General features: G+C 37.2%; 1 pseudogene; it reads left to right on the top strand.

Annotated features, from left to right (window-relative positions):
• The first annotated feature begins 223 nt into the window (after positions 1 to 223).
• On the top strand, positions 224 to 1,295 carry LOC118011835 (annotated as a pseudogene).
• The last annotated feature ends 18,026 nt before the right edge of the window (positions 1,296 to 19,321 follow it).

Below are 19,321 nucleotides of genomic sequence, written 5' to 3'. Positions count from 1 at the left end.
CATTCACTTAAAGTCAATTGATCATAAATGTTAATCACATCTACAAAATACCTTCCCAGCAACATGTAAAGTAGTGTTTGATCCAATCACCATAGCCTGGCTAAGCTGACATAACTATCACATGTTTTGGTGTAGAATGCTAGTTAATGTGTGGGGAAATTGAAGCACTTTGGAGGGGCAGAGATGAGATGATTCTCTCTTTGCAAGTGGCGGGGGTGGTGGTCTTGATCCACTGTCCTTAGATTCTTGTTATAAATTGTCATGGCCAGACGCCCGGAGCCAGCGCGGTGAAGACCATGTTGCTTCCAAACATCCTGCTCACCAGTACACCAGGGGTTGGAAAAACCATGCTAGGCAAAGAACTTGCATCAAGATCAGGACTGAAATACATTAATGTGGGTGATTTAGCTCGAGAAGTCTGATCAACAGATATCATGGAGTCTGGCAAGATGGCTTCTCCCAAGAGCATGCTGAAAGATGCACAGATGATGGCGCAAATCCTGAAGGATGTGGGGATTACAGAATATGAGCCAAGAGTTATAAATCAGATGTTGGAGTTTGCCTTCCGATATGTGACCACAATTCTAGATGATGCAAAAATTTATTGAAGCCATGTTAAGAAAGCCATTGTTGATGCAGATGATGTGCGATTGGCCGTCCAGTGTCGTGCTGATCGGTCTTTTACCTCTCCTCCCCCAAGAGATTTTTTATTAGATATTGCAAGATAAAGAAATCAAACTCCTTTGCCATTAATCAAGCCATATTCAGGCCCCAGGTTGCCACCTGATAGATACTGCCTGACTGATCCAAACTATAGACTTAAGTCTTTACAAAAAAAGGCATCTACTTCTGCGGGAAGAATAACAGTTCCACGGTTAAGTGTTGGTTCAGTTACTAGCAGACCAAGTACTCCCACACTTGGCACACCAACCCCACAAACCATATCTGTGTCAACTAAAGTAGGGACTCCAGTGTCCCTCACAGGGCAAAGGTTTACAGTGCAGATGCCCACTTCATAGTCCCCATCAATTCCTGCAACATCCGCAGTTCAGAATGTTCTGATTAATCCATCATTAATTGAGTCTAAAAACATTCTTATTACCACTAACATGGTGTCATCACAAAATACTGCCAGTGAATCATCAAATGCATTGAAAAGAAAATGAGAAGATGATGATGATGACGATGATGATGATGATGATGACTATGATAATTTGTAATCTAGCCTTGATGCTTGTAACATGTATACTTGGTCTTGAAACCATTGTACTGAGATTAAACATGCATGCTGGGTATTTTCATAAATAAATAAATAAATAAATAAATAAATAAATAAATAAATTGTCATGGCCATTAAGACCTCTGCTTTTCAGATGCTCTGCTCTGCCACTTACAACCTTGTGGACTTTGGCAAGTTGCTAATTCCCATGTGGCTCCTCGGGTTCCTTATCAAAGAGGATGCTAGTGATAATTTCCTTATGATGGGAGGCTGTTTGCTAGGAGTAAATAAAGTGATACATTAAATCTCATAGGACAATGCCTAGCATATACTAGTATTTGGTAAAACTTAGCTGTTTTTTTTTTTTTTTTAATTTCACCTAATCTTTGATTTCATGTGATTGGCTTATTACTAGGATAAAAGATAATTTTGCAAAAGTGGGACATATTTGAGAATGAAAGACGGGTTTGTGAATGTTTACTCTGGTAAAGCAAACATAGACCAGAGTGTCCAGGGGAAATCAGACCATATGGTGAACCGAGCTATACTGAAATTTGCTGTGGATTTCCTTTCACAGTTGAAAGTGCTTAATACATTAAGTTTCTTAACTGTCTGAAGTTTTTTTGTTTTGTTTTTGTTTTTGTTTTTGTTTTTTCTTCACAACTAGTTGGTCATCACATATAGTTTGATTCTGGCAGCTAGGATGGACACAGTTGCCTTAGGCAGACTCTGTTCATTCCTTGTGGGTAGGTGGTTTTAGATAAGATTTAATTTTTCCTGAGGGTCCCTGCGGCTGGAATTTAGCTAGCTTTATGGCATCAAATTCAATGTCTTGCTGCTATTATTCAATATGTAGGTATACCCACACGAAGGCTGGTTTGCCAGCCAAGTTCAAATCACTGAAGAAATGGTACTTATAGTTACCTTTACTTTTCTATGAGCAAGACGATTTCCACCTCAGGAATTCCATGTTTCTATAACAAAACTATGGCATGCTTAAACCATGTAACATATGGATTAGGGATAGCGTAGGGGAAGTAAAACCCACTTTATAAATGCCAAATAATATATTTTATTTAATTGCTCATATATTGCATGCCCTTTGCTTTGGTTGCACTCTCCCTCCCCCCCACTTCAATTTTAAGGAAGTAATACATTTTCTCACCTTTGCCTTTTCTGCCATGATAGGCTATCACTGATAGCATCTGTAGTCTCAAATCCACAAGGTATAAATGGTTTGCTGGTCAGGGTTCAATCAGAAGAGCAGATACAGAATAAAGAATTAGTAAAATTATTACACTTTACACAATTCTCGTTGAGCAAATCTATATAAGCCTGCCATACCTGCATCTGGTGATAAGCCTAATGTCATCAAGGACTGTAGCTGGGAAGGGCAGAAAGATGTAAAGGAGTGGAGACCAAAGAACGACGGGAGCCTGTGAGGGCAAACTGGAACCACTGCTGTCCCTCACTGCCTCCAGCATCAATGATGCAGGTGATTTGCAGGGAAATGTGGCACCCCTTGTGCAATGTGCAGAGCTCAGGGCTCTGTGTAGTTGAAGGAAGATGTCCTTTAGGTCTGATTACACCCCCAAGATGAATGAGAATATCAACAATTACATAAGTAAGTGAGTGACAAGACCCACTCGGGTGACTTAGACCATAAAAGTGTCTGCTTCTTCACTACTGCCTTGCAAATCTCACACAAATTTCTCTGGTGGCCCACTCTGACCCAGGAACCTATGGGAAAAGGAATTCTGGGAAATGTAGTTCTAGCTAAGCTAACACAGGCTAAAGATACCACAAACAGTTTCAAGAAGCTTCTGACGGCAAAATGTAATTTGAGAAGTGCTTAGCTAGTCACGTTTCCAAAACTGTTCTTGTTCCCCAGTCTTAGGAAGCCCTCTGCTCTAATGGAATCTTTTGTGGCTACTCTTGGTGACCTGCACATTGTTTGAGAACTATATTCTGGCAAAATTGAATGATATGAGGACAAGACCACCACCCAATTTCAAGACCTCACCCTCCTTTCCTTTAGTAGTACTATAAAAACAAAAATTGTAAAGAAATTATTTAGGATGTTATGTTCAGAAAGCAGAGTGTGGTCAATGGTTAAGAATGTTGACTCTGGGGGGCGCCTGGGTGGCTCAGATGGTTGAGCGTTTGCCTTCGGCTCGGGTCGTGGTCCCAGGGTCCTGGGATCGAGTCCCGCATCGGGCTCCCTGCTCCTTGGGAGCCTGCTTCTCCCTCTGCCTCTCTCTCTCTCTCTCTCTCTGTCTCTCATGAATGAATAAATAAAATCTTTAAAAAAAAAAAAAAAGAATGTTGACTCTGGGGTTAGCCTTGGTTTAAACCCTGGCCCTCCTACCAGTTAGTTAGATGCTCTGAGGCAATCTCTGTTTGAGCTTTATCATCTGTGAAATGGGGATAATAACAACGATGGCCGCCTCTCGAGTGGGCCTTAAATATTTCAAACATATGAGGTGCTTCAATCACTACTGTGCTTACTAAATCTTGGCTAATATAACTACACCAGAAATCCACTTTAATAATAATTTGTTGTACAATATTTCAAAGTCTCCGTGACTAGAAAAAGTGATCTGCCTTTGTCTTTTTAAAGATAGCCTGATCTTCAAAAGAAAACACTATGCTGGATATGGTTCTCTATTTTGATACTACACCTTGTTATTTATGTTCCTATGAGAGAAACCTGTCCTGAACTGATTTTATTAAGGCATTTGGCTTTGCCATCTGCTTTAACCTGAATGCCCATGACCTAAATTAAGGTGTTCATCATTCTCTTCCCTTATCTCATGGATTTGGACAAGCAGGTTTGCCCTTAAAAAATGTGAGAGGGGCCAATGCATATATCAACAACTACTTAAAGCTTTGCTTTTTCTTTTTTTCGGTTATGTTCACTCAAAGCTATTGACATAGGAAGTATTTCCATTGAGTCTGGGAACCACCAGTAGCCCCAAAGTGTTGATCACTTGATGCGTGAGTAGATCCTGCTCATCCTGGAAACCCATTCTATGGAATACTACTCTGCCCCACACTTCACGGTAATGAGTTAACAGAAGGTGGCTAGAATACTAGGCAGTTGTCTTTCTGAGCTCTCAAAAGGAGCAAACTGAAATTTAGAGCCAAGTTTGTCCATATTTGACCATTTTCACCTTGTGAAGTTGTGACTGGAATTTCCCACCATGCATGAGGTGGAAAATGTGAGTAATTGCATTTGAATGGAATTTCCCACCATGCATTAGGTGGAAAATGTGAGTAATTGCATTGTGAGTAAAATATATATTTTATTATCATTCTTAGAGTTGAGGAAATTATGTTTTCTAGCTTTGTTGTACAGAGATCAAAGAAGAGACTCTCATTTATGCCAGATTTCACTATATCTTAAACGAGCTATTTTTGGTGAGATTATGAGGTAACCAAAACTCTTTCTGGTTTAATTTTACCTTTAACTGGATTCAGATTGCTTTAACTGAAGAGTCAAAGGGCCTGACCTCTAATTCATTAACATAATCAGAAGCACATGTAAGCTACCGGCTGCCAATCTGCTTGCAAGTCAGTGACTACGGGATACACACAGCAGTCTTAGAGGGTTTACTCAGTGGTACTCTGAGGGGGTATTTTTAGGTACATGGCAGAGGGGAAAAATAGAAAGGGAAAGAAAGAAATACCATATAGTATGTAAAAGTTTGCATATAAATTGGCATCCAACTTTTCCTAAAGTGTAAGTCAATCATTTTTCAGATGGAAGAATCATGGAAATAACCCCTCCTTGCCCCCACAAATATTCATCCCTAAGTTTTATTTATTCTCTAATTCCTGAAAATTCCAGTGGCAGGTGATTGTAATAGTTCCTTACAAGACAAACTCTCTTGTGGAGTATTAGTTCTCAAAGCAAATTAACTTTTGGTAAGAATTTAAATAGCAGAGGAGGAGAATATAAGGCTGAAAATGTGCCTCCTGACACACATAGAGGTTAGGAGAGCAGAAAGAAAACCCTTTGTTGAGCTGAAACAAGAGCACATTAAGGTGGGTGATAGCTGAGCACTGCCTGACCCTTAGGGATTCTACCCTAGGAGAATGTTTGCTAATGCCCTCCTTCTCCAGCTTTCTGTTTTACTTCTAAAACATCTAATTTTTGTAGAAACATTCTCATTGTTTGTGAACACCTTAGCGAAATAAATTAGATTAGGTAAAATTCAGGCTTTTATTTTCTTTTCCTGTCATCTGGCAAAAGGAACAAAAATATATGGGATATTTCCTAAAGCGCCATAATAAGAAGTAGTTTCTCTCTTTAGTTTTGGTATCGTACCCTACCCTACCTCTTTATTGCTGGAGTCATCCTATCTGATTAACTCACCTGTACATGGTGGAGTCATCAGAACTGATTAACTCTGGTTATTGTAGTCCTCATTGCCTTACTCATATCTTTAGGCAGAGAGATTTGTCCCTGGAGACAAATTTCATGTCTCTTGGTTGTTCTTGAATTTACGTTGCTTTCGTTTTACAATTTAATTCTCCAAATCATATTTCTGTATTGTACATAAAACTTATGTCTTTGTCTCATAAGTCTGGGGCACGAGAAATATTGATATTTTTGTGATCCAGAAACACCCTTCATCCGTAAACTGATCTGAGAGAATGATTTAATTACTTTATTGTTAAGCATTCATTGTGAAGCTATTTTAATCTCACCAAGATTCTCTTTGCTAACTGCTTTCTCCCACAAATATATTTTGATGAACCAAAAAAAAAATTTCATTAACTCAGTCCCTGATACAGTAACTGGTAGATAGTAATTACTCAATAATTTGAATGGACTGGTCTGATATTTTATATAAAGCATCTGAGATTAAATGAGAACGTACCTAATGGCCCAGATCTGAAAAGCTAGCACTAAACCTCCTATAATTAACTCTCAGTAACCAGTGTGTGTTATCCATTTTGCAGAACATTTACTATTCCACGCCCATTTCCTACTACTCATCACTTACTCCATGGTCACCTGTCTTTCCTACCACCCTTCTCAGGTGGACTTTCTATAACACTGCTCAAAACTCTTATGTGGCTTGAGGTCTTAGTTTTTCTCAAAGCACTGTTGGTATCAGCTGCTTCTGTAACTCCTACATCATTTTTTTCTTTAATCTGTCCTATTTTTGAGAGAACTATGGTAGACAGAGCAACTTTCAAGCCAGAAGGAATTGGGTTAGAATCTCCTGCAGGTATTACCTGCCTTCACATCAATGAGGTGACTAATCCCATGGGGACTCACTGTCCTCACCTATAAACGGATAAATGGATGCAATGGCTGTGTCATAAGGTGCTTTTTGTAGAGTAATAGTTTTCAATAAATTTTCCTTCTTTATACTTTGCTTAATTTCCTTTGCCTCCCTAGTTCGGGACTTTGTGGTTTGTTTGCTGGCATCTTTTATTTCTTTGCTAATGAAAATTATGTTTCCTTCCACCTAACACCAGCGCTATTGCCCAGATGTGGCAAGCATTCCCCTCTCAGGTGTGTTTCCCTGAAAAGCACCTCACCCGTCATTATTATGGACCATGTTATTGGAAAACGGAAAGCGATTTTTCACAAGCGTGTTCTGTTTGGATTAGCATCCCCGACCTCTTTTGGTTGACTTGGCATTGGATGGACAGAAATACATGTTTAGTCTTTAGTTCTATACTTTAAATAGAACATCCGGACTCTATGACCTTGTTTTCCATCATTATTTTGCCTCATGATTGGACAACAAATATTTTCATGTTTGTCTCTATTCTTACATGGATGGGAAAGGAAACATTTAGCTCTTAAAGTAAAACAACAACAACAAACAAGCAGACAAACAAAGAACTGTTTGCTCTTCAAGACTAGCATTTCTTTCTTTAGTGCCTTGCTATTCAAGGTATGGTTCTTGGATCATTAACATGAGTATTCCTCTGAGAGCATGTTAGAAATGCAGAAGCTCAGGCCCTGCCTAGACCTAATAAATCAGAATCTGCGTTTCCTCAAGATACCCAAGTCATTTCTATGCATAGTAGAGCTTGAGAATGCCTTTGAAACATATTGATTAAAAAAAAAAAAAAAAAGAAAGAAAGCCATTTTTAGCCTGGAAAATAGACCAGAAAAATAGAGGCAGCATTAAAATATCACTCATAAACTAGCAAATGGGAGACTGATAGAAAGTCTTACTTTTTAAGCCTGCCATAATAGAAATGATAAACTAATTCCCAGTAGAAGTGACAGCCCACAATGTCACTCATGACAAAGGAGAGGGTAGGGTAGGATTTTCTGCTTAGTGCTGAATGAAGCCATGGAAAATGTTGTTCGTAACCACCCCAATGTTTTAAAGAAAAAATTACCAAGTGACATATTTCTAGATTAAAAGGAAATATTTAAACTGGCTTTCAATATTTAAAGCTTACTTAACTAGTAACACTTCGCCTGACACTGACTCGTGTCATTTTATTTCATTCTTCTTTTGATCCATGCAAATAGTTACAAGGTTTAAAATATATCATCATGTCACCTTTTTGAATAGATGAGATGAAAGAATTTTTTAATACTGGGTGCTGAACCCTATGGCCAAGCCTTGATGAGACAATGCTGGCAATAAAGCAGTGATTCTAGGCAAGAAGAAAGCCCTTTTCCCCTTTTTACAAATAATGAAAATGCATTATTTATACCTCCTTTTTCAATATTGTTCTCACTGGCTATTGATGAGAAGTTGTGTGACCATTTATTCGAGGTGCTTCTCTGAATGTCGGAGTTGTCTGTCTCGATTTTGTTTGTGGCATCAAAACATGGCAAATCATCAGTATCGTTTGGTTTGGTCCATGACTAGAAAAGATGCCAAGGGTATCACAAGGAGCGTTAACATAAAATAAAATGATTTCTGTTCTGCTTTCTTTTAAACGGACTCGGGCTATTATTATCATTACTTTCCTTCGCTTCCCATGTCAAGAGCTGGGTTCCTTTCCCATACTTGGTATGTAGTACATCTTTTTTCTTGGAGTTAATTCTCCCAGTCTGGTGTGTCAGCCAGGATAAACAACACTTGATGAATGAGACTCAAGGTGTTTAGTCACCTGAAACAGCTGTTTGAAGTAACTCTACACACAGCCTGAGGCCTGTGTTTTCACAGCTGTGAGAACTCTTCAAAAGCTTTCCCTCTTGGCCTCACTCTTTGCTGTGGCTTTAAACTCTTAGCACAAAATCTGGACTATTTCAAAAGAGCAGAATGAAACTAGAGACAGTAATTTTGCATGATTTTGAGCCAAAAATGGCCTAAAATAAATAAATGAAGTACATTTGAAAGTGCTTTACCTAGGTGGGCTATATATCTGAGAATTGTGCTCCCTCTCTACATCCCCATATACTCTCTTAAAAGGGAGATGTGTGGCTGAAACACTACGCTTTGTTTATATGGCAGTATTTTCATTTTCTGTTCTGATCCTCTGACACCAAGGCTAAAATCTTATGAGCTTTGGAACTATATGTACCTGAATTAAGCTCAGGGAGTTGCTGGATGTTTGAGAGAGTTCCAGGCTCATAAATCGACCTAAGGTGATTAAAAATGGCATTCTTTGCCCGCCTGCTTAGGTGATTCAGGCTTTTGAAGTTTCTCTGATGTCTTCTATTGGCCTGGCATGCTTAACTCATAGAGCAAACTTGAATGTGACCACTACATTTGTTATAAGGCCCAGACTTCCTTGGGTCTGTTTCAACAGCAGCTGTTTTTCTTCCTCCTGTATATAATGAAAAGGACATAGTTGCTTCTCACAAAGAATCCCGTTACTTCTTGCTAAAGAGATGTAAAGATCTCATTTTTGTTCAGAATGACAATTTCTCTTTTTTTCCTTTAATTTAGAGATTTTATTTCTGAATTTTGGAAGTAAAGTACACTTACCTTTTATAAAATTTTTGTATGATTCATAATAAATATGCTTCCAACCATTCTCCTGTATTTAATTAAACAGAATCATTGCTATGGTTTATCCATTCACTTTACAAATATGAATTTAGTGTCTGATAGGTGCCAAGAATTGGGTTAAGTGCTGAGAATATAGAAGTAAAATAGACAAGGTTCTGCCACCACATGGCTTAACAGCTCAATATCTAATTGGGAAACATGCATTAAATAAGGAACAAAACAAATAATGAGTATTTTACAAGCACAGTAAGGGCCACAAAGGAAGGGCCAGGATGGAATGAGAGCACAGAATCTTTAATGGTAACTCTCTCACTTTCTCTGAAGCCTTTGATTTGAAGATAATGTTAAAATCAACATTGATAATGATTTTTTATTATAGTATTATCTTAGTGCATTAGTTATTATAAGAAAGTCCTTTTTTATTATTATATATTTCATGTTGACTCACGCAGTACTTCGACCATTATATGTTTCTGAATCTCAGTGTTCATAAATATGTTAAATTTAAATACATTTTTATTATCCTCAAATATTTATGTAAAATATTCAGCATACTTGACACATGGCATTGGGGAACTATGGAGTTTATGCTGTTTTGTTTAGTCAGGTCTTCTTCTCTGAATGATTTCCAATGACAAAGATAGAGTCAAGTTAAATAAATTTATTTATTCATTCACTGCACAATTTACTGACTACCTAATATGTGCCATGTTTGTTCCTGGGAATACAAACTGAATAAATTACAGCTCTTGTATTTGTAAGCTAACAATTATTTCTGTGACTAATAAACTCTGAAGTTTCAGTGGCCAAACAGGAGTGGGCACATTGCAGCACCAAGGGTCCCTGCCTGAGTCTTACACCCCTTGAAGTAAGAGTGGTGGTTTCTTTTCTGGATGGTTGAAAAAAAAAAAATCAAAACGGGAATACTATTTCATGATACCTGAAAACTATATGAAATTCAAACTTCAGTACCAGAAATAAAGTTTTAATGGAACACAGCCACATCCATTCATCTACATATAGTCTTTAGCTGCTTTTGCTCTACAATATCAGAGTTGAGGAGTGGCAACAAAGATCATAGGGCCCACAAAGCTGGAAATATTTACTATCTAGCCCTTTATAGAAAAAGTTTAGATCAACAGATCCTTGGTCTAATATGATTGAAGTATATTTCTTATTAATAAAATGGTTTTTCCTGATCCATAAGCATCCCTCCTCAAAAGAGTGATTCAGGGACTCGGAGTGTCTCTGTTTCTGGTCTCTGGGAGCCATCTTTAACATGGTGTCGCATAGTGGCTGTGCTTATCTGCAGCATGCTGGAAGGACAAAAGCATAGTGGATAATGTATGAGCAGGGTTTTTTAGAATGAGGTCCGGATGTATCATACACATTGATTCAGCTCACAATAGTTTAGCTGGAATGCAATCGTATAGCCACACTTAACTATAAATAAGACAGGGGACTTATGACAAGGAATAGAGGAAAAGGCCTTAGAAATCAGCCACCAGCGTCTGCTATAATTTTCCCCCCAAAATCATTAACCATATGAGGTAAACACATAAAATGATAATTACCTTATTCTGTAATGATTTAATTCATGGAGTCATATCAAAGGTAGAGCAAAAGCAGGAAGAAATAAATTAAAGATTTCAGCTAATGGTAAACTCAAGAAAGTTGCTACAAAGAAAAGAGAGTAGCATGCAAAGGTTATAACATAAATATTGTAAGTTCCATGACAGCAATTTATATAGAGTGCTAATGAAACTCTGAGATGCTAGTGGGAGAATCTAACTTTGCATGGGTGAATCAGGAAAGTATTTACAGAGGGACTGTCATTTTCATGATAAAATAATAATAGCTACTGTTATTGAGCACATATGTTTAAGACACAATAGGAAATCATCATGTATTAAATACTTTTATTTATCAATCACCAAAAACATATAAGGTAGGTTTTATCACCATTTTATCAATGGAAATAGTAAAACTAGGATAGATCAATATTTTTGTTTCCTCAAGGTCACATTTCTAGCAAATTGGGACTTTAAGCCACATCTTTCTGAAGACAAAACCTGTGCCCTTGACTCTCTGTCACACTGTACACACAGGATACCAGATGGATAACAGGACAGGGCCACTCCTTGTAGAGCGCTATTTATATGCAAATCACGGGGCTGGGTAAAACAGAACACATGGAGAACAATAAATAAGTCTAGGTCACGAGAATACGTGGTGAACATGGAAGAAAGTTAGACGATGAAGATAGAAGGCAGGTTGGGCATCAGTCTAGAGTTATGGGGATCCAGGAAATATTTTATGTGGGACACTAACAAGATCAAATTTGGGTTTCCAAGAAATAACTTGGATATCTAGTGAAGGCAAATTGGACTGGAGAGATTATGGAATTTTTGAACGGACAGATAAAACAAGTATATTCCTAGGGGGTAAATTTTCTTAGAATAGATCATTTGTAAAACAGAAAGTGGGTGAGAATTTCCCCAATCAACTAAATTTTTAATGTAATTTATTTCAGTAGAGAAATAGTAGGAATTTTTTTAAAGTCACCTCATGTTTTGTTTTGATTTTTAGTACGTGATAGACTTAGATTAACAAAGTTGCCATGGACAAACTTGTAAAGTAGCTTTGATTCACAAAACATTTAAGGAAGCCTAGGATCTTCATTATTTTCTTAGGTGGAACTTTTATAGGCTGAAAACAGCAAAAATGAAACCCCTTATGGACACTAATGCAAACATTACCTGGCATTTGTACAAAAATTTTATGAGTTCTTTCTCACCATAAAGGGCAGTGCTCTTTTATTACTCAATTTAATTAAAACTTGTTCTAGAGACCACCTATATGCAACACAACCTCTTCTCACTTCCATAATTCTAGCAGAGAAGGGCACCTCAGATCTTTGCTTTGGGGATCTTCAGTGTTTTCCTTCACTCTCCTTTCTAGGCTTGTGGAATGGACTATTGGTTTTCTTGATAATAATCAAAATCTTTTTCCCTGGTCAATTAATATTTTGGCTTATAGATTTCATGATTCTAAGACTTAGTATTTCTTTGTGCAATTGACTAGCTTATAAGTAAAGGGTTTTATATAGAGCCTAAATTTTATGTTTGCTATACTTTTTAAGCATAAACACACTTTAGATATTAAATCAATAATATGAAATTTGAATTTGTTTTACTCTAAAGCTATTCTATTGCAATAGGACCCCAGGGTATATGTATATTTTCTGAGCTACATAGTTGAATTTTGTTGTTGTCAGAATCACGTTTTCTCTTAAAATGGTCTCTTATGACCAGGGATTTGCTGAAGTTCTATCCTTCTTTACTGTCATTGCCATTGATCAATATACTGCTTGATATATAATAAGCAAATAGTACATGCTAGCTAATATTATTTAAAGCAATAATAATGTTATATTTTTTTAAATAAAAGTCATCCTGACCATACCAAGAGGGTTCTTTTGGAGGGCGCCTGGGTGGCTCAGTCAGTTGAGCATCAGACTCTTGATTTTGACTCAGGTCCTGATCTTAGGGTCCTGGGATTGAGTCCCACTTTGGGCTCCACACAACCGGGGAGCCTGCTTGAGGATTTCTCTCCCTCTCTTTCTGCCCCTTCTCCTGCTTGTGCTTGTGCTCTCTCTCTAAAATAAATAAATCTTAAAAAAAAAAAAAAAAAAAAGAGAGGGTTCTGTTGGGGATAATAACCTAACCCAATCTTAGAAGGAGTCCTGGAGCCAGGATATTCCTGCAGAGTTGTCCCAAATAGAGGGGGATGTCATGAACTTTTGTAGCTCCCCATTGCCTAGTCATTGAATCTGAACTGCTCTTGGGGTTAAGGTATAAACTTAGGTGGAACAGGCTCCTCATCTAAGGACAACTCAGCTTGAGCCATCATCAGCCAACACTCCTGGCAGTTTGGGAAATGAGTGCTTAGTCTTGAAGTGAGGAAGGGGATATTGATAGTGAACCCAAAATTTCACTAGCCTAAAACATTGTATCTACTAAAAATAGCTTAAATTCTTTCTTGAATTGCACTAAAAAGCACTATAAAATAGTTTGGGTAATTGTTCTTAAGAAATGTTGGCTATAAGATTGATGGAAGAATTATATGTTGTTTAGTTGTTTGTTCCACCAAAGGTGATAGTCAAGTAACAAGTAAGCATACACACAGAATGAAAGAAATATGAGATAGAAAGAAGGGATTATTCCGTCTATCTCCATCAACTTTCATCCATATCTAGGAGACTACATATAAATGCAAGATTACGTGTTCAGTGTACTTGAGGACCTAGGGATCTTCCTTTCTGTTAATCATTTTTCAAAATAGTAATAAAGGAATAGCGTCCACTATTTTAACTATGGAAAATCACATGGTAATCCACCTTGAGTCTTTTCTAAACAAATTCTCTAGGCTTCTGTTAACCATATAACTATAAAATAAGACATGTTACAGCCAAATGAAGACAAACAGAGAGTAAATAAAATAAATGAATATGGGGCACCTGGGTGGCTCAGTCGGTTGAGAGTCCAACTCTTGATTTCGACTTAGGTCATGATCTCAGGGTGGTGAGATCGAGCCCCTCATCAGGCTCTACACTGAGCATGGAGTCTGCTTTCCCTCCCTCTCTACTTCTCCCCCTGCTCTCTCTCTTTCTCTCAGATAAATAAATAAAACTTTAAAAAATAAAAAAAATAAATGAATATAAAACATGATTGCGCAGTGATTTCATGGTGATGATTGCTGGTGATGAGTTCTGCAATAAGACAATTAGGTAGAGAAAAGACACAGAGACTGTTGGCATGGTAGCATTATAGATAGTGAGGATCCTTCCCCAAAAATGTACCATTTCAGTATAGGCCTGAAGGAGATGAGAGTGTAGTCTTCGCAGATATCAATGATGAAGAGTGCCCCAGGAAAAGAGAATAGCAAATGCGAAAGACCCTAGGTGAGGGTACATGCCTGTGTGTTCAAGGAATAGTAAAGAGTGAAGAGAGGAGAGAGGGTGTGAGTATGGGAAATAGTTTTTTTTTTTTTTTTTTATTTTAAAGTTTTTTTTTTTGTTGTTTTTTTGTTTTGTTTTGTTTTTTTGTTTTTATTGAGAGAGACAGAGAGCATGAGAGAGAGGAGGGTCAGAGAGAGAAGCAGACCCCCTGCTGAGCAGGGAGCCCGATGCGGGACTCGATCCCGGGACTCCAGGATCATGACCTGAGCCGAAGGCAGTCGCTTAACCAACTGAGCCACCCAGGCGCCCCGGGAAATAGTTTTAAGCCATTAATAAATACTTCAACTTTTATTCTTAGTAAAATGAGAAGCCATTGGAGTAGAAGAGTAACAAGATCCGGTTTTGTTTTATTTTGTTTTCAAACATTTTATTTATTTTAAAGATAGGTAGAGAGAGAGAACACAAGTGGAGGAAAGAACAGAGAGAGAAGGACAAGCAGACTCCACACTGAGCTCAGAGCCCGAGGTGGGGCTTGATCCCACAACCCTGAAATCATGACTTGAGCTGAAATCAAGAGGCGAAAGCTTAATTGACTGAGCCACCCAGGCACTCCAAGATCTGATTTTGTTTTAAAAGGATCACACTTATTGTTGTGCTGAGAATAGACTTAGGAAGGCAAGGGCAGAAGTGGAAAAATCAGTTAGGAGTCTAGCATAATAGTTCAGGCAAGAGATCATGGCAGGTGGGATATGATGGTATCTGTGGAATGTTTGAAAAATAGTCAGATTATGGTTGTATTCTGAAGGTAGAGCTGCCAGAATATTTTGTAGATTGTGATTGAAAAAGAGAGATGGCTCAATTTTATTACATTGAGTATTTGGAAGGATGGCAATGTTATTTCTGAGAGCGGAAAGACAGTGGAAGGGAGAAGTAGGTGTTGAGAAAAGACCAGAAACTCAGTTTGGGCATTGCTCTTAGATATCCAAGTAGAGGCAACACATCAGCAGCTGAATACGTGAGCGTGGAATTCAGGGGACAGGTCTAAACTGAAAATGTGCATTTGGGACATGACTGCATGAAAGAGCTCTGGGAATACAGGTGAACAAACAAAAAACAGTACTGAAAAAGAGCAGGCTAAAAGGGAGGAGAGAAGCCAGGAGAGGGTTATGGATTGGAAGACAGTGAAGAAAACATTTTGAAGATTTTTTTAGACTGTAACATGCAGAATATCCTTTAAACTGTATAGCAATTTTGAAGAAGTATTTGGCTTTAAAGCAGTAATCCAATAAACCCATAAATATTTTCTTAATCTATTAGGTGCAGGTTATGTGGTCAATATCTGCCAAAGTAAGACAGTTCTAGGTTTGTTGAAAGTTCAGATTCCTATAAGATTGTGAGTATGTTATTTTATCAATAGTATTTGTTTAAAAGAGGATCAGTATTTGCATTGCTTTTTTCAATTTCTGTGTAAAATGGTCATATTGATATTGCTCTTAACAATGAAGTTAACAGTGCAGGAAAAAAACAAAACAAAACATCGGGTCATGATCATATAAAAGGTTAGAAATACTCAACTTTTTAGGACCTAGAATACAGAATAGATGATGGTCCCTAGAATTTAAGCTCTTCTTATATAAGCAAATATAATACTCACTTTGTATTAAACAAAATAGTGTCTCTCTAGCCCCTTGATTAATTTGGGCAACTGTCTTACAGATCTCATTCCTCTCATTTTTGACTTCCATGTTGTTAAACTATAATGCCGTTAACATCTATTATAAGTAATCTCCCTCCCCTGGTGATTGATGTTAGATACAACAATTATGATGCCAATGCTGGGAATAATTCTTCACAGATGTTGTCAAATTACAGGTTAAATGGGGAAAAGAGCTTCTTTTTTCCGGCCACCCACTCTTGAAATAGGTGCATGGTGCCGTGCATCCTGTGCTGTAGGTATGCCAATTCCCCATCCTGTTGCTCATCTGGTTTAAATGACTTCCATTTGCTATTTCAAAGAATGACAGAATTTTATGTACAGACTGCTTTGCAGGTAACAAAATGCAATAATCCAGCCTTGAATTTTAACTGGCAAAGGGAAGTCCATTGGGTCTGGCACAGTCATGCTGATTTTTCCCTTATTATAAAACACCATTTGCCATTACTAATAAAAAAAATGAATAATATGATGACTATGATTTACTTCAAACTATTGCAGAGAAGGAAAGTGGTCTTGAGTTGGTAGTTGTTGAGGCTGGGTGAGAGATAAGATTGAGTTTGGTTCTTGATCTGTTTAACATTACATTAACAACAACAACAACAAAAACATTAAGAATAAAAGCAGAGTTAATGTTATTTTAACCCTTCATAAACCGTTATGTTCTCATTGGAAGGAAATACAGAAATTCCACAGGTAATTCTCCTCTTGGTTATTTAAAGGAATGAAGTCATATTTTCTTGGCCATTCAGTTTGGACCAGTAGATTATTGTATGCATTCCTTTAGTTTTGCATTTATTTATTTAAGTGAGTTCATTGCAATTCTCAGCAGGAAAAGAGGGAAAGATATGAGATGAAGAACAGAAGAAAGAAAAGGAAAATTGGGTTGCCAAGTAAACAAGTAAGGTCAGAAAAAAGATTTGGGGATTTACGTTTTAGCCCCACCTCATACCTGACATAATTGTAAGCCAAGAAAATTTGATCTATGTTTTAGCTGAAATTCCTTTACCTGCATAAACTGAGGCTGATTATTTGAGGTATTCCCATAGAGGTCTCAAGAGACTCTATTAATAAATGTTGGTGCAGAATATAAACTTAAAGATGCTCCATATCTCCCATTGGAGTGGGAGTAATGACAAGTAATTTTTGTTCTATGGCATAATTTATTTTAAATACAGTCTCCCTACTCAAGGTAGAAATATTTTAAGTGGAAATTTTTTTTTCTCTCTTTGAACTACAAATTGTCAAATGTTCACCTGCTCTAATATTGTCAATATATCTTGGCAATATTTCATTGAAGGCATTCCACCAATAGTCTGTTTTTTTGTGTGTGATAAATCTCTAAAGAGAACATTACTTTCCTTTACATCACCTGCCAATATCTCAAACCATAATAATCAGGAAGTATTTCTAAGTGTCTACTTAAAATCCTTACAACTGCAATTTAATATCATTAATCTTGAATTTTCAAGGCATTTCCACCAATCTTATTTCATCATTCTTATTATTTTCTGAAAGACTCAAATATACTTTTGCTTATAATAACTTGAATAGGCTTAACTATAAGGCTTCCCAGGCAAGAAACTGAAAGAGAAAGAGAGGAGGGTGGAAGTGGAAGAATCCAGGGACATGGGGATTTAACTGATGGTTTGACTACTCTCTGATGAAGTGCATACAACCCAGGTTTGACTGTCTTAAAAAGAAGGATAAATCCAAGCTCGGCCAATACCTGTATTCAAGGCAATACAATCTTAAAGGAGGTATGGCAACTGAGGTCTTCAAGCAGTTGTGAAACTGTACATTTAGTTTGTATTAGTGACTAGGAGTATAAAGAAAGGAAGAGGTGTGTGGGGGTTGGGTGCGTGGTTATAGGATTCTGAAGAGCTAAACAAGATTGTGGTAGATCAATTACAACCATGTCCCCAATTCTCCATCTTACCTTATATTCACATCCTTTATAATATGACTTTGCAACTTTTCTCATTGAGCAAGTAGATAGAATCTGTTGTTCTATCCTTTGTATCTGGATTGGCTTTGTAACTTGTTTTGGTGGATGGAAAGCATACTTCCATGCTCTATCCCAGACCTCTGCCAACATGTTCTGTGTAAGAATGCGCTAATCTGCTCAAGGGTGAGAAATAAGTGGAGGTAAACTGAAGTACCCAACCAACCCCAGAAAGAGCCATTAACTAAATATAACTGAGAGAGCCAGCAGAGACCGGAACAACTGACCAGCTAAGCCCAGTCTCAACCATAAATTAAAGAAATAGGTGTTGTTTTAAGTCACTAAATTTTGGAGTTATTTGTAACACAGCAATGGATAGCAGATATTTGGAAAATAAAATAACATTTAATAGCTAAACAAGTAAATAATGCAAATTTAAATGGGAAAAATGTTCCAAATACAATTTTATGCCATGCAGTTGGAGGCCTTTCAGACAAGATTTCTAAGGATGGCCTCTCTGAGGTTGATATTTGAGCAGGAATCTGAATTATGTGGGGTCACTAGCAATGGGGAGAGGTAAATAAGGGAGTAGATAACCCATATAAAGTGGTATATGAAGATCAATAGAGAGCACTATCTATAAATACTCTACCAATGCATAGATTTGATTAAGCTATTCCTTGTGTTTTGGAATCACCATGCCAAATATATTCACCTTCTGCACTCAAAAATCAGAATGAATATAGATTTAAATATCTACTGTTATGCTACACATCTTCAAAAATAGTAACACATTTTTAAACATGAATTAAACATGATTAAGTAGATTTCATCATCCATTAAGAAAGCAGATTCAGATCTGTCATTAAGTTACCTCAGATTAGGAAGCCTATTTAGTTTTTAGTATGTAAACAAAGCCAAATAAAACTTTGGAAGACAAAGATAAGGAATACAAGAACCAAATTTGCTATTTGTTTGGAGTTGAGAAAAAGACACAAGTGAAACAATAATTAAAGTGTGCATGGTCTCTCCAAAGAGAGAAACATGGTTTTTAGCATCAAGAAAGGCATTTCACACAGGGTCAGTAATAGCTTCCTGTCCAATGTGAAGGCTGTCCAATGATGAATTCTTTTTTTTTTTTTTTCCTGTAAAGGAGGTAAATGTCACATAACATAAAATTAGCCATTTAAAGTGTGAAATTCAGTGGCATTTAGTACATTGGGTGAGTAAAATTCCTTTGTACAGATATACCATATTTTGTTCATCCATTCATCCACTCTTGGAAATTGAGTTGTTTCTGTGTTTTGGCTATTGTGGATAGTGCTGCTATGAACTTTCACATTTCAGGATTTGTTTGAAGGCCTGTTTACAATTCTTTGGGGTATAAACCTAGGAGTGGAATTGCTAGGTCATATCATAATTCTACTTTCTAGATGAATTCTTGATGTGGGTGTTCATAAGTTGAAGAAGATACAAAAAGGGCATGAATGAATATGAGACGGCATGAAAAAATGCCACTCTTGGGGACAGGCATTAT

This window comes from Mirounga leonina, unplaced genomic scaffold (assembly GCF_011800145.1).
Source record: "Mirounga leonina isolate KUSES-001 unplaced genomic scaffold, KU_Mleo_1.0 Mir_151, whole genome shotgun sequence".
In the NCBI taxonomy this organism is placed as follows: Eukaryota; Metazoa; Chordata; class Mammalia; order Carnivora; family Phocidae; genus Mirounga; species Mirounga leonina.
This window is presented reverse-complemented; position numbering and strand designations above follow the sequence as displayed.